At 42.8% G+C, this 17,636-nt stretch overlaps 1 protein-coding gene across 1 annotated transcript in view; it reads left to right on the top strand.

Annotated features, from left to right (window-relative positions):
- Positions 1-17,636, top strand: part of LOC121721409 (lysophosphatidylcholine acyltransferase 1-like) — a 42,806-nt gene that overhangs the window by 9,477 nt on the left and 15,693 nt on the right. The window lies entirely within an intron of this gene.

The raw sequence follows: 17,636 nt of genomic DNA, 5'->3' as shown, positions 1-17,636 counted from the left end.
CATTAACAATGAATTTTGAAGTCACTCTATGAATGGTGTATGCGTGTAACAGCAAAATAGATGAAAGTTTAGTATTTATTTTTTAAACTTACATGGCATGGTAACATAAAAGAAAAAACGTATGAGAAATATGAATTGTACAGATACATTTTTTTCCCAATTATCACAGATTTAACAAAAAACATATAATATATGAATTTAAAACATATTTTTACAAGAACTTTTATGTAAAAATGCAATTTGGTCATATGGTGTGACAGAAATGTCATATAGTGTGACTTGAAAAAAGCTGTCACACCATATGATGCAGCGTCACACTATATGACATTTTGACAGTTAAGCTAATTTTCTAGACAGTTAAATACAGCTAACTATTATTTAACATGCAACTGACCACATGGCAGCAGTGCTTTTTAAGAATTCATGAAGAATATTTGTGGAAAATAGCTACTTTTTAGGCAAATGATGTCACACCATAAGACACTAAAATTTGGCCACGATTGATGATGTCCAATTCAAAGCTTTTTATATAAAAATCTAAAAAGCAGAACTCACCTCTTGACCATGCCAATTACTCCTGACATTCTATTGTTACTTCCTGATTAAGCAGGGTCCTCTTCACAATAATAATGTCCAAATGAATGCCCAGTCAAAATATACAATATAGTGTCACGCCATATGACAACCATTTTATGGACAAAATATATTTGATTATAACTTAGTTGGACAGCATGCATAAACATCAAAACTTTTTGTGGTTGTAAAAAACATCCAATTATTTTATATGCATGGTAAAACTTTAAAGTAATTATACTTTTTATTTGATATACACTCTTTTTAGGAAGTTCGCACACATGGTGGACAGTCACACCATATGACATTTTTTATGTTTGGATGATTATTTTAAGTCAAAAGTGAAATACAAATCCAATACATTTAATATGGCAGAACTTGAACCTACCAGACCTACAACATTTCCATATCAATTCTTAACAATTGCCATTTTTTATAAGTGTGTGACACATGGACAGTCTGAATTCTGCTATTTGTCATCTACCCAAATACATTGTAGGGGAAACACTGGTGTTGGTGTAAGAGTTATCTGTGTGTTTATGGGATTAATGTGACCATGTTCCTATGTTTTGCTCTCTCCAGTTCACTAACAGGGGTGTCACGAATGTATCGATAGGCACAGTCAAACTGCCCGTGGCTGACTAATTAAGTTCAGCAAGCTTAACTTTACATGTCATAACATCAACTAAACATAAGTCACACATTCATTCTATCACTTGTAATATGAACGTAGCCCATTTCCTACAACTAGGTGAGATAATTGGCTATGTTATACTGAAGTTCCACAGTTAGCTAGCTAGCAAAGTCGCCACAATATTCTGTACAGTCTGCCGCCTTTGGTTTGGCAAGCTAACCGTTTTGCATGGGATATTAGGCCTATGGTAAGTGTACATGCTAAATTTGTACAATATGTATACATGTATAATGGGGTATTGCAAACGAATAAGGTTGGTAATGTACATCGTTTCGACATGAGTAAGTTACATAAACACAATTCTTCATAACTGCTGTGTTAGTAAAATGATTGAATGTCCTGTGAATTAATAACTAGATGTAACGTCAACGTGTGATTACTAGCTGTCTTTCAATGGTATAATGTTAATGTGTTTTCCGCTAAAATGGGACGTGATGCAGATCAAATGTATCTTTATGATGATGCGCCGTTAGTTGGCTACGTAAATGCATGCTGCACACACTTGGTTGGGCTAATGAGCCGGCCAAAGAGTAGTAGCCTAGGCTGACGCATTAGTTGTGTGCCGCCAAAGATTCACCGTCACTTGTTCTGTTATCAACATTCCTCTTTGGCTGCTACTATTTGCGATGCACTCTGCTTTTGACATTCATTTACATTAGATTCCATTCTTTACAATACAACTCCGCACACCAGCATCGCTCTTTGCAGCCGTGTAAATCACGATTCAGTTATATTTGGTCGCTGCTCCATAAAATCCATTGTTCATCCAGTGTTGCCTGTTAAAAATGTCGGCGTTGATGTGTGTGGCAAGTGACAGTGCACCATAGACTGTAGGCCTATAAAATGGCAATGCACTCATGTTGAAAAGTTCCTTATTTTTCAACTGAACTCAAAGATAATGAATATAGTATGAATATATTATTTTCTGTTTGTTATGCCCTTTATAATGTGTGTAGGCCTACATTTTGTGCATGCACTTCTGCAGTAGCATTTATTTCAGTTTATATCAGCTATATTTCTGAAGAATATATTGTGTTGCCTCAGGTCTTCTGCACATCTTTTGAAATTTGATTTGAAATAATCAAATAGACCTATGTCTTAAAGTTCAGTTAATAAAGTAACTTGCTTTGCTTTCATTTAAATCCCAATCAAGATAAACAATAATTGCTTTATTGTTAATATGGACTCCTGGAAAGTTCAGAAATGCAAAATAATGATAAAATATGTGATTAATCGTGATTAACTATAGGAATTCAGCGATTAATCGTGATAAAAAAAAAAATATCGTTTGACAGCACTAATTTTTTTGTCTCACTCCTATCCTTTCTCCTCGTCTTTTGCAGTCCATGTTATCTGCAAGTTTCAGGTATCCTCCTCCTTGAACTGGAGGGTTGTTTGATGTGGATTGGTTTCATTTAAGTGTTGACATGCAACAACCCTCTCTGTCTTGGTAACTGTCCAGTGGTGTCCATCTGTGTGGCCTGGTCAGGATTAGTCTCATGGCATTGCCATTGTTCAGTGTCTTTCATAGACTGCTGCAGTCTTGTAGTGGAAGGTCTTGCATTGTCTGCACTTTATTCACAACACAAACCAATTTAGTCCTGTATGAGGGGGGACAAGGCCCCCTTATTAGATAGCCTATAGTGTTTAAGATCTGCAGCAGATGGGACTGGACAGACCCCGTTATCTCAATCAGCCACTGGAATTCCTACAGTGAATGCTAATGCTAATACATTTATTTGATAAAAGCATTACTTTGGTATAACTGGACACTTGAGGAATGTATTTTTTTGTACACTTTATACTTTTTGAGATATTAACATAGATAATGTAATTCCGAGGAATTGCCAGTGCATAAAAATGCAAAACATATAACATAAAATGTGGGCAGAGGAAACAGTTGGTGGGAGTCATAGTTGATGACAACTGACAGTTGGAATGGCTGAACAGTTAAATAGTTGAGTGGTTTAAAGAGTTAGATTATTTAATAATGAATTATTGTAGTGAGGACTTTTATTTTGAAACAGTTGTGGGCAGAGGAAACAGTTGGCGGGAGTTATAGTTGATGACAACTGACAGTTGAAATTGCTGAGCAGTTACATAGTTGGATAGTTTAAGTAGTTCAATTATTTAGTACTGAATTATTAGGCCAACTCTCTCTTTGTCTCTTCAATCTACAAGGATATAAGGCACATTCCATCCAACTGTCTATCCATCCACCTTCTTCACACCATTCACTCATCCACCCATCCACCCATCCACCCCCCCACGGCACACACACACACACACACACACAAATATACATTTTTATAGCCTATCAAAAGTATTTGTTTTAAAATATTAATTGGTTAAAAAATACTGCTAATTTGATGCTGTTTAACAAATGTATAAATTGTGCACTGTCGCTTTAAGAACACTTCACGTTTATTTCTCAACGATCTTCCCACTCCGCTATGGTTAGTGCTGTACCTATGGCTGTGCCCTCTCACAGTTTATAAATGGTCAGTAGTGGGGACTACTGTTGCCTTCATGATTTCCTTTTAAAAGTTTCTTATAAGAAGGAGATATCAATTATCAACAATGACAAGCCAGCCGCTCTCTCTCCCTCTTGTGAGCGCAGACGTGTTCCCAATTAAATGGAGTAGCATAATGTTCAAGTTAGATCTGCTGCAAAGGAGATAACTAAGAGTAGGCCTACCATCTCTATTTAACATGATGTTTTGACATTGACATTGTAAACATTCTCTAACGAGAGTGAAAAGCAGTTTGCAGTAAAGCTAACCAACATCGTCTCTGTCGCAGGAAAAAAATACCGAGCATTAAATGCTTGGCCGGCCAGATGAAAGTGCTTGGCGGGCCGGATCCGGCCGCAGTTTGCCCACCCCTGGGCAATGAGGATAACAAAGAGAACTATGTAGTTTTGAATAGAAATGACCAGGCATTTGTGTTGCAATCTCTTGGTGAGAATAAATAGTGGCCCTCAGACTGAAAGGTCAATGTCATAGATAAAATATGCGAACGCAAGCTATGCATAAAAGGAAAAAAAAAAAAAAAACGCTTACATGGCAGTCTCCAATGGAGAGAATAGATTGTTCTCGATCATTCTTGAGGGGCCAAATACTACCATACGACCATCGGTGATGGTGTATGATTGCTCCATTGTTGCCCAAGAGTTTGTTGCTTAAATAGACCTGTAGCGTAAATTAGAGATGTGCCGATTGATGTAAATGTAAAAGTATATCAGGTTTCTAGGCCAAGTATACTTGCGTATACAAAGAATTTGGTCTCTGCATTTATCCCATCCGTGAATTAGTGAACACACAGAGCACACAGTGAACACACAGTGAGGTGAAGCACACACTAACCCGGAGCAGCTACAGCAGCGCTCAGGGAGCAGTGAGGGGTTAGCAGGGTTCCCGGGGGTCTTAAAAAGTCTTAAAAAGCCTAAAATTCAGAACTTTAAATTTAAGTCCTTAAAACGTCTAAAAACGGCCAGATTTTCATTCCCAGGTCTTAGAATTCATTTAGTCAGGTCTAAAAAATATTTTACCATCGTTCATTTCCAGAAACGCTGGCCGCAGAAAGTTATTACAAAGTAGCAAAAAAGTATTGAGTCGTAGCATGCAAAGCAGAGCTCTAGCGTCTTTGCTACCTTTGTAAGAAAACCAGCAGAATGCTCAGAACATTGGTTCAGTGTGTTGTAGTTCTTTCTGGGGGATATTGGTGTTGGTGCGTAGCCTACGCAGTGATAAATCTACAAATCCCGTGATAAATGCAATACCTGCCTGCAAAATAGCCTACGTCTGCGTCTCCTCAGAATTTGTTAAAGTTCGGCTACGTGTGGAAAATGGGAAAGTGAGGCCTACTTTCAACGAGACATGGCTAGATCCAGTGATGGCGCGTTACAGACGGCACACCCAGACGGTTTCACCATCTTCACTGGAGATTTTAACCATGCTGATCTTAAAACTGTACTTCCAAAGCTACACCAGCATGTTGATTTTCCAACAAGAGGAGATAACATCCTGGACCTGGTCTACACTACACACAAAGGAGCATACAAAGCCACCCCCCTCCCCCACATTGGACTTTCAGACCACATAACTGTTATGCTAATGCCCGCATACAGACAAAGGGTAAAAGCGAACAAACCGGTTCGTAAGCAGGTAAAAGTGTGGCCTGAGGGAGCCTCCGATGCTCTTCAAGACTGCTTTGACACAACAGACTGGGAAATGTTTAAGCAGGCAGCCACTTACAACAACCGGACAGACATAGAAGAGTATACAGACACTGTAACCTCTTACATCACCAAGTGCATCGATGATGTGACCCACACAAAAGACATCATCACTCGGGCCAACTGGAAGCCATGGCTGACAGGGGATGTCCTCAGGCTGCTGAGGGCCAGAGACAAAGCCTACAGAGCTGGGGATGAAGCTGGCATGAGAACAGCGAGAGCCAACCTGTCCCGTGGCATCAAGGAAGCAAAAAAGGAATACACTCTCAAGATAACCACCCACTTCAAAGACAGCAGGAACGCACAAAGCCTATGGCAGGGCATTCAGGCCCTCACGGACTACAAGCCCGCGCCACAGAGCTGTGAGAGCAACATCCCTCTGCTCAACAACCTGAACCGCTTCTTTGCTCGCTTTGAAGCACAAAACAGCACCTGCCCACAGAAGACCCATCCCCCTCTACATGAGCAGCCCCTGTGCCTCTCTGCCGACAGCGTGAAGAGGACACTTGCTGCTATCAACACCCGTAAGGCAACAGGTCCAGACAACATCCCAGGTCGTGCGCTGAAGGACTGCGCAGGGGAGCTTAAGGATGTCTTCACAGACATCTTTAACACTTCCCTGAAGCAAGCCATCGTCCCATCATGTTTCAAAGCTGCCACCATCATACCTGTGCCGAAGAAAACTGCTCCATCCTGCTTCAATGACTACCGCCCTGTGGCACTGACACCCATCATCATGAAGTGCTTTGAGCGGCTTGTCATGTCACATATCAAAGCCATTCTCCCCCCCACCCTGGACCCCTTCCAGTTTGCATACCGAGCCAAGCGGTCTACAGAGGATGCAATCTGCTCTGCCCTCCACCCAGCCCTCACCCACCTGGAAAAAAGAGACTCATATGTGAGATTGCTGTTTATAGACTTCAGTTCTGCATTCAACACCATAATACCACAACAACTCATCTGCAAACTGGACAAACTGGGACTCAGTACCTACCTCTGCAACTGGCTACTGGACTTCCTCTGTCAGAGGCCCCAAGTAGTACGTGTTGGCAACAATACCTCAAGCAGCATCACACTGAGCACAGGGGCCCCCCAAGGCTGCGTGCTCAGTCCGCTGCTCTTCACCCTGCTGACGCATGACTGCACTGCAACCTACAGCAACAATCACATAGTGAAATTTGCTGACGACACAACTCTGGTGGGTCTCATCACCAAGGGCGACGAGACCCAATACAGGTTGGAGGTCGACCATCTGACCACGTGGTGCAGGGACAACAACCTCCTGCTGAACGTCAGCAAGACCAAAGAGATTGTTGTTGACTTCCGGAGAGGTCACACCCAACACCTGCCACTGACCATCGACGGTGCTGTGGTGGAGAGAGCGAGCAGCACCAAATTCCTGGGGGTGCACATCAGCGAAGACCTCTCCTGGACCACCAACACTGCATCACTGGCGAAGAGAGCTCAGCGCCGCCTGTACTTCCTGCGGAAACTCAGGCGAGCAAGTGCTCCACCAGCCATCATGACCACATTCTACCGAGGCACCATTGAGAGCATCCTCTCCAGCTGTATCGCTGTGTGGGGCGGAAGCTGCACTGAATACAACAGGAAAGCCCTGCAGCGCATAGTGAACACAGCTGGAAGGATTATTGGTGCTTCACTCCCCTCCCTGAAGGACATTTACACCACCCACCTCACCCGCAAGGCGACCAAAATTGTGAGTGATGCAAGTCACCCCGCTCACAATCTGTTCGATCTACTGCCCTCTGGGAAGAGGTACAGAAGCCTGCGCTCCCGCACTACCAGACTCACCAACAGCTTCATACACCAAGCTGTAAGGATGCTGAACTCTCTCCCTCCTCTCCCCCCTCCACCCTCAGCTACATAACATCCTGGACATTGGACCCACAATGGCCGCGTGCACTACTCCACTTGCACACTTGCACACTTGTACACTTTACAACTTGTTGTTGTCCTGAAAACACAACACATCTGCTGCTCTTACATAACTTGCACCACTATGTCACTTTCTTTCTTACTTAGGTCAAACAGAACTACCCAAGCCTTTTATTGGCCTGACTTTGCACTAGTATTTTATTGACTGTCTATGCACAATTTAAACCAAATTTTGCTGCTCTTATTTTTTTTCATTATTATATGTGCCCTCTTATTTACTTACTTTTTTGTTTACTTGAATGTTATGTTTGTCTGTGGACTTAAATTGGTAAAATATGTCTTGTCTTCACCGTGGGATAGAGAGAAACGTAATTTCGATCTCTTTGTATGTCTGGAACATGTGAAGAAATTGACAATAAAGCTGACTTTGACTTTGACTTTGACTTTACTCTATTTTGACCACTTTTTTCGGTAGCGAGTCTAACGCGCTACTATTTCTAGCAATCAGATTAAAGTTACTTATCCAAGTCACTGTGCCTACTATTTTTGTCATTACCTAAGTAAAAGATATATTCTTTGCTTTTTTCTTGTCTCGGGGATTAACGCTCACGTTTTCAGCATGATTACTCACGTGTAATACCACGCAGCAACACACACATAAACAACAATAGAGGGAGGTGAGAGATGTGCATTTTAGCTATATAGTCATTATTTTGAGTTTGTGTCCGCTAAACATGATTAAGGTACATTGGTACATTGTACACTCTGTGCTGGTGACAAAGTGCTGTCTAGCTAGACATCCCAAGTCTCCCGAAGTTCTGGGAGTCTCCCGATAGCGGCTTCCTGACGCCCGCAATTAGATAAAATCTCCCGGAAACTAGAACGAACAAGAGCGCGCAAGCCAGCCCGGGAATTAAAATCGTGTGTGCATCTGAGTTTAGCGTGCACACGACGGAGAGGGAGAGAGAGAGGGGTGGTGCGTGTGTGCCTGAAGCGCATCCAAGACAGAGAGCATCCTGTTTTGCTAAATCAACCAATCAATTTTCAGTGTAGGTGGGCTTTTATCTTTTTTCTCCCGAACTAAATTAATCAGTTCAGTGTATATAGGAACAGGAACGTCATGGCAGAGTCAGTGGCCTCCAAAAAGGAACATTTAAGACCCATTTCACATCAGACTACACAAAAGTGTACCCTTGTCTCATAAGAGTAAAACATAATGATAGTCTTGCACACTGCACTGTTTGTAACATTGCCCATGGCTGCAAAAGACTTGTTGAGGTGAGTTTAACAAGTGTCATTTAATTTGCTATTATTCAGGCCTATACTAGATGGCTAGGCAATACCATCCATATTCCTGGCAAACGTAAGATCACTGGACAATAAGATGGACGACATTCGGTTGCTAAGATCAGCAAACAAGACAGTGAGTAACTGCTGCGTGACTGTTATCACTGAATCATGGCTCAACGATAACATCCCCGACTCTGCTATACACCTGGAGCAGCTAACGTGCTATCGAGCAGACCGAGCCCTAGCAGACAAAAGACGTGGTGGAGGAGTTTGTGTTTACACACATGATGCTTGGTGCCGAGACGCTACGGTAGTACACAGACACTGCTCTCCACTGGCGGAGTTTATGATTATTAAGTGCCGACCCTTCTACCTCCCCAGGGAATTCACCGCGATTCTGCTGGTCGCGGTGTACATCCCCCCCAGCAACAAAAACAGTGACAGGAGCATGGCACTGAATGAGCTGTATCGGGCCGTCAGTGAACAACAAAGTGAACACCCGGATGCCTTCACAATCATCGCTGGAGACTTCAATCACGCCAATCTCAAAACTGTACTACCAAAATTTCACCAACATGTAAACTTCCCAACAAGAGGACAAAACACCCTGGACCTTGTTTACACCCCACAGAAAGAAGCCTACAAAGCCAAACCCCTCCCCCATATCGGGCAATCAGACCACATTAGCATCCTACTAATGCCCCGATACAGACAAAGAGCAAAAGTCACCAAACCGGTTCTGAAGGAGGTGAGAATGTGGCCGGAGGGGGCCGTCTCACAACTTCAGGACTGCTTTGAAACAACAGACTGGGATATCTTCAAAACAGCTGCCACCCACAACAACCACATTGACATTGAGGAATACACAGACACTGTGACCTCCTACATCACCAAATGCATCGATGATGTTACAGAAATAAAACACATCACCACTCGGGCCAACCAGAAGCCATGGCTGACAGGAGACGTCCACAGACTGCTGAGGGCCAGAGACAAAGCCTTCAGAGCTGGAGATGTAGCTGGCCTAAGAACAGCGAGGGCTAACCTGTCCCAGGGCATCAGGAAGGCAAAAAAGGATTACACAGACAAAATAACAACACACTTCAAAGACAGCAGAGATGCACAGAGCCTATGGCAGGGCATACAGGCCATCACTGACTACAAGCCTGCGCCACGGAGCTGTGAGAACAACACCTCTCTGCTAAATGACCTGAACAGTTTTTTCGCCCGTTTTGAAGCACAAAATGACACTCACCCACAGAAAACCCCACCTCCCCCCCACGACCAACCCCTGTACCTGTCCTCTGCCAGCGTGAAGAGGACACTAGCCACCATTAACCCACGCAAAGCAGCAGGCCCAGACAACATACCAGGACGAGTGTTGAAGGACTGTGCAGAAGAGCTGAAGGATGTTTTTACAGACATTTTCAACACCTCTCTGGAGCAAGCAGTCATCCCATCACTTTTCAAAACTGCCACCATCATACCCGTGCCAAAGAAATCATCACCATCATGCTTCAATGACTACCGTCCTGTAGCACTCACGCCCATAATCATGAAGTGCTTCGAACGGCTAGTCATGTCACACATCAAAGCCACCCTACCCCCCACCCTGGACCCCTTCCAGTTTGCATACCGAGCCAAACGATCCACGGAGGATGCAATCTGCTCTGCCCTCCATCCAGCCCTCACCCACTTAGACAATAAAGACTCATATGTGAGAATGCTGTTCATAGACTTCAGTTCAGCATTCAATACCATAATACCACAACAACTCATCAGCAAACTGGACAAGCTAGGATTCAGTACCTCCCTCTGCAACTGGCTGCTGGATTTCCTGTTGCAGAGACCACAAGCAGTACGTGTCGGGGACAACACCTCAAGCACTCTGACCCTGAGCACGGGGGCCCCTCAAGGGTGTGTGCTCAGCCCCCTGCTCTTCACACTGCTAACACATGACTGTACAACCACTCACAGCTCCAACCATCTGGTGAAGTTTGCGGACGACACAACACTGGTGGGCCTCATCACTAAGGGCGATGAGGCTCACTACAGAGAAGAAGTAGACCTGCTGGCCAAATGGTGCAAAGACAACAACCTCCTGCTAAATGTCAGCAAGACCAAGGAGATTGTTGTCAACTTTCAGAGAGGCCACAAACAACTGCCACCACTGTCCATCGACGGAGATGCTGTGGAGAGAGTGAGCAGCACAAAATTTCTGGGGGTGCACATCAGCGACGACCTCTCCTGGACCACCAACACAGCATCACTGGCGAAGAAAGCCCAGCAGCGCCTCTACTTCTTGCGCAAATTGAAGAAGGCAAGTGCCACGCCTCCTGTCATGACTACATTCTACAGAGGGACCATCGAGAGCATCGTCTCCAGCAGCATCACAGTGTGGGGCGGAAGCTGCACAGATCAGAACAGGAAGACCCTCCAGCGCACCGTTAACACAGCTAAGAGGATCATTGGAGCACCACTCCCCTCCCTGCAGGACATTTACACCACCCGCCTCACCCGCAAAGCACTAATGATTGCCAAGGATACAACCCACCCTGCACACAAACTGTTCAGCCTCCTGCCCTCTGGAAAGCGGTACAGGAGCCTCCGCTCCCGCACCACCAGACTGGCAAGTAGCTTCATCCACCAAGCAATCAGGATGCTGAACACTCTACCCACTCTCCCATCACTGACAGCCCCCCCCACCCACCAGCCAACCAGGAACCTAGGAAACTAGGATCCTGTCTACCAAACCCCCCCCCCCCCCCCCCCAAACACCGCCATGTGGAACTGCACTGTGACTGCGCAGCCAAACGTGTTGCTGCTTCACATCAAGCCTGATATACTTGAATTACTACATACTGCATATCAATGTAAATATACAGGTCACACAAGCACAAGTTTAAACTTCATGTAACTGTTAAGACTATAGAAATATACAACACAACTACCTCTATTTTTTTTTTTATATATATATATGTCCTATATTTCTATTTTGATACATACATGTTCTATATTTCAGTCTTGCACTTTAATTTAATGTTTATTGTCTATGGCTATGTCCATAGTATGTCTATGTCTGTATTTAAAGCATGTCTATGTCTGCATGGGAGAGTAAGAAACGAAATTTCAATTCTTTGTATGACCAGTGCATGTAAAGAAATTGACAATAAAAGCCGACTTGACTTGACTAGTTGCCAAGGCTACATGAAAAGCCTTTTCTTTGCAAACACCGCACTCTCCCGTTTGTTCTCTTTTTGAAAATGAAAAGCCCAAACAAATCATCACAATTTCTATCTATAGGCCTTCCTTATTTGGTGTACTGACTAGACATTATTGAACAAACATCTGAATTTCAGTATCTAAGTAGGCTAAAGGGCTACCTCCCTAAAATTACTTTTTTTTCAGGTTTGGATGTCTGCTATACATTGTTGACATTAGTGTTAAAATGCATTTCCAATAAAGTGAGTATTGGCAAAACCGGTTGTCATTTTTATGTTGAGGCGGTGGGGGGTGTTGTCGGCAGCTGCTGAAAGTAACTAATAAAGTAACTTGTAATCTAACTCAGTTACTTTACTGATTACTTGATTTTAAAAGTAACTAAGTTACTTTTTAAAGGAGTAATCAGATTACTTTTTCAAGGTAACTGTGGCAACACTGGCTAGATCACAGCGATGTCTGCTGTTGGTTACAAGTGGTACCCAGCTCCAGGTACGAGGCTCGCTGCAAACTTTACAAAAAAACTATTCAATTAGGGACTCTGGGTGTGAAGGCGCTGGAGTCACAAGCCAGAGCGTGCAGAGAAACATAAGCTAGCCGCAAAATGCAAACTGTTTATCAGCACTAGCCGCTAACATCATTCGAAAGCTCCGGTTTTCCACAGTGACTTACAATGACATCAATACACATTACATTAACATTACAATGATCAGGTTATAGTAAAATCAAATAGCCTAAAAAATGCCAATATTATTAATAGAATTTAACAGAATAATAACCATAAGCATATACAAACCAGGACTCTGTGCAGAAATATGAATTAGTATTTGGTATGACAGCAGTCAGTAGCCTGTTGGCTAAGGGCCCTGTAGGGTACATTATTCACTTGACATTTTTTGACCCATGAATGCTCTTTGACGTATGCTGTGCATTTGCATGTTGATTGGAAATATACAGCCACATAGTTTGTGGGTGAACTCTTGTACTTTCTGTGGGTGAAAAAAGTACCCTGAGCTCATGTATCTGCTGCTCATTGTACTCTTCATTTTGCTCAGATAAGAAGGGGGGGGGGGCATTAAGAGGATGTGGTGCACTTCTGAGTGTGTGTGAAGCGTATGTATGTTGGTGAGTGGAGTATCTGTATGCTGAAGGTGTGTGTGTGTGTGTGTGAAGTGAGAGACTGCCAGGCTCTGAGTTAATTCTGAAGTACAGTGTGGTAAGAGCCAGACCCTGCACTACCTCTGAAGGAACATAGCAAGAGTTAAGCTTATTGTTTAAAATAGCAAAACATCTCATTGTATCCCTCATGCAACATGCAGTTGAGCATTTCATTTTATTTAATTCATTTATTAGCTGACATTAATTTGCATTTATTATATGCCAGTGTAAACCAGCTGGCTATATTTCATCTAAATTAAAATATTAAAATATATTAAAAAAAAACTGGCCTGTGTTAGCCTTTTTCTGACACAGGCCTGGCCGTTTGATTGGTTGTGAGGTAGTTTTAGGGCTGTCAATGCCAAGTGTTGTCTTACACTGTCATCGCACAGTTTTTTCAGAACAGAACAAAAGACTGTGTTCTTGGTATTTTTAGACCTGAATCCCCCTTACTCTCCCTGCTAGAAGAGCCTGTGACTGAGGAATCATCATCAGCAGCACCACCAAAATCGTCTCACTCTGAAAAGCTCAGCTTCTCGACCCTGATAGCCACAGCATTGGTAGCCAGCAGGGAGATCCCTTCCAGATAAATATTTGCACTAGATAGCTGATATCTACTCGCAGCTTTAAAGGAATACGCCACCTCTAGGTGAAATTGGGTCACTCCCCGCAGTCCCTAGAGTTGGATGAGTGAGCCAAAGTGTTTTATAGCCGACCCAGCCATTGTCCTAATCTAGAAACGGCCCGGTTAGCTTTATCTTAGCGTAGTCGCTGTAATCCGGTGATTCCAGCTAGCATGTCATTGCAAAAGTGAAGCAAATAACTCAAGATTTTTTATAATTATTTCTCGTAACCTGTACATTCACATCGAGTACAAATATCAATGCAAATTAACACGAAGGGATTTACTAGACCAATTTAGATTTGGAACTATTTTCGGGCACAGCACCGGCAAAGCACCACTGCCAGGCGCAAAGACATCACGCAGCATCTGAAAACCCTCAACTTCACGAAAAGATTGTGCTGGCTACAACTAACCTAATCAGTATTGCTCTCTTTTCTGAATAACAGATCATGTTGGTTATACGTTTAGTGGTGAGTGTCTTAAACAAAAAGATGGATGTACGTTGTTATTGTCCAGAGGCAGCATAGATTGTGTGTGATGATGTGCTTAGACCTGCCGATAATGTCATAAATCACCTGGTGGCAGCAACGTACATCATAGTTTAGCGGAACCGATAAGCGCCGCCGTCTGCTCTGTCTTGGGAATAATTCCGCCACCTGACAGCACCTTATAGCAAAGAGCGTGCACAGCGTGAGTTAAATGACTTTGTGTGCACTCTCGTTGTCCTCCAAATAACTTCCTCCTAGTGACTGACCGCTTAGCAGAGCACTCTTACTAGTTTAAGGTAAGACGGGAGTTTTCGATTTTTAATTGAAGAAGGGCAAATATCACCTAAATTAGCCTATTTAATGTAGACCTCGTTATGGTGGATTGCACATTTTTTTCGCTCCATTTTGTACTAGAATATCTGCAGTGATAAATAGTGAGCATGTGAATAGGGGAATTTTGGATGCTATCCGGCTGGAAATTAGCCTAGAAATCTAGACGCGCCCCTAGCGGCAGCAAATTACACTTGTGAGCTCCAGAAATCAAAACTCAATCAGGCCAATGAAATCGTGTATAGAGTCGTTAGGTGGGCTTAACATAGTGATTGATGGCACAGTTGCAACGGTTTGGCTTGAATTCCCTGCTACTTGAAAACAAATAAGATGGATGTTGCTGTTGGCGAACAGTACGAGTTAAGCTTTTATTAAGTTGGCAAACGTTTCAACTAGCCAACTAGCTCCGCTGGTGGGAAATGCATGGGACTCATAGCGCTGCTGCTGTCCTATTGCGTGCAGAGGGAATTTGAAAGACAACTTATTATCCCGCCCCTCAGACTAAGCACTGCGAACGGTAAGTGCCCAGACCCTACATTTTAATGTGGGTCTGGCTCGTCAGGCTAGCTGGAAACAATTCTCTGACAGGGATCTAGAACACGGTCGACTAAAGAACTTTTCCCCGTGTCTTAATAATTGCCATACATCCTTTATTGACACCACGCAGCCCACCATCGATGGCAGTATTTTATCCCACTCTGCACAGCACAAACACTCCATTTTAGTCGGCATGGGTTGGCACACTCCACACTCACACCACCAGTTTGTGTTTGCTCTCGTTCTCTCATCCGGCTCGCCTTGACTAGTCGCAACGTCCTCTCTTCCCAGATCCAAAGCTCGCAACTCCTCTTCAGTGAACTCAGGTTCGAAAAGGTAGGGTCTTGGATCTTGGTAGTCGAAGTAATCATCTTCGTCTATTGTGTAATCTTCCATATTCATCGCCATTAGAACTCTTAGAGAAAGCCCACCTGTCAGGGTCAGCCTAGTAGCAGGGAACTTGGTAGTCACGCTGGTGTATTGCCGGAAGTTGAGGGTTTTCAGATGCTGCGTGATGTCTTTGCGCCTGGCAGCGGTGCTTTGCCGGTGCTATGCCGGAAAATAGTTCCAAATATAAATTGTTCTAGTAAATCCCTTCGTGTTAATTTGCATTGATATTTGTACTCGATGTGAATGTACAGGTTACGAGAAATAATAATAAAAAATCTTGAGTTATTTGCTTCACTTTTGCAACGACATGCTAGCTGGAATCGCCGGATTACAGCGACTATGCTAAACTAAACTAAAGCTAACCGGGCCGTTTCTAGATTAGGACAATGGCTGGGTCGGCTATAAAACACTTTGGCTTACTCATCCAACTCTAGGGACTGCGGGGAGTGACCCAATTTCACCTAGGGGTGGCGTATTCCTTTAAACAGTAGCATAGAGATAACCCTGATTGCTCGCACTTTGACTGCTTGTAAAAATACCTGTTTTAATCCTCCTGGTGGTCATTTTGTTCATCTTTGAGCTGTTGTTTTGTGTTAAATTGAAGTGATTTAGTTTTTCTTGTTTTTCTTAATTTTCTGTGTTGCATGCATGGTAGAGGAACCCAACTCTCCTGATTGAAATGTTTGAAAAGTTTTCTGGTATTGATAACTTTTTAAAATTGATGAACTGATGATCTGTGTACGGCTGATACATTTTAGCCAGTACCATTAAGGGGAAGCTGGTTTGACAACCTAAGCTATATGTACCCTTCTTAGGGATGTCACGATTTTGATTTTATATCGAAATCGATCGAAGTTACATCTCAATCTCGACTTCGAACTCAAAAGTAGAATCGACGATGCAGCCACACCCCCAATGTCACGTCCAGCATGTATGCCAAGACGCACAAACGCACACACACGTGCTGAACTGCGGCATCAACTCCTCAAATTTTAGGCTGCAGCCAGTTAAAATATACACATCAACCTGGAAGTATTTTTGACGTTCATTCACGTCAATTAACACTAACTTAGCCTACTCAACTTGTAAGTGAAAAGATGATCTAGTTACAAATCACTTTAAGGCTTAAAATGCACATTGATAAGTACATATTCTTTGAACACTAACCTTGGGTCTCTTCGGAGTGTGCTGAAACAATCAAATTATCATTCTGTGTTGTTTCATTTCACTATGTTCACGTCTCTGTTTAGCCTAATGTTTGTTCTGTTTACATTACAACCTCGCGGTTGGAACAGTTTCAAAATAAAAGCCCCCCGAAACAGAAAAGGCCCCCCAAAAAATTAAGTAACATATCAGGAATGCATTAATAGTAATATTAAAAAAGATCGAAAATCAAACCGAATTGTGACTTTAAAATCAAAAATTAAATCGAATTAAGGATTTTGAGAATTTTTTGAGATAATTACATGTTAAAAAAAAGTTTATACTAATACAGGCGTCTCTAACTCAAATTGCCTGCCAGCCTTTTGCCAGGTTGTGTTCAATGTGCAATAGGCATGTGGGGGAAAATGGTCTCTTATCTCAAAACGATCATTAACCCCTACAAAAATATAGCTTGTGCTCATTGTAATGTAACATTAGGTGCTTTTATCAATTGAATGGAAAGCAACTCTTGCATTAGGGCACACTTGTCCATACATTTTTATGTTCTGCCATTTTATTTGAGAATGACGTTTAGGCTTCCTCTAAATAACATGCTGTTTCCTGTGCAGACGATATTCGCAACCAGCAGCATAACCTTTAAATTTAATTTCCAAAAAACTGTGTTTAATTACTTTGGCTATTGCTTTGCTAACCAGATAACTAGTTTCATGGCTGCATCACATTTTTTTCTGGCTCTTGGGAAAAGTTCTGCTGAAATCTCTGGAGTGATGCTTTCTCTGCCTCTCATAGGCTTCTCTTCTGCATGTTTGTTGGTGTAATCTCCTTGTAAAACAGACAGGCTGTTGCCTCATTGAACTTAACGAGAAGGAATCACACTGTCCACGTTTCTTGAAACTGCCAATGATCCTGGTCATCATTTCCTTTCGCTTCAGACCAACATGTTTGCTTATAGTATAGGGGGGCATGATTAACTGATTAGTTATTGAATGTTGTAAATATTGCAATGGCAACAACACCATGCCTACCTTCAGACCG

Source organism: Alosa sapidissima, chromosome 10, assembly GCF_018492685.1.
Source record: "Alosa sapidissima isolate fAloSap1 chromosome 10, fAloSap1.pri, whole genome shotgun sequence".
Lineage (NCBI taxonomy): Eukaryota > Metazoa > Chordata > Actinopteri > Clupeiformes > Clupeidae > Alosa > Alosa sapidissima.
The sequence above is the reverse complement of the archived record's forward strand: the minus strand, read 5'-3'. Positions and strand labels throughout refer to the sequence as shown.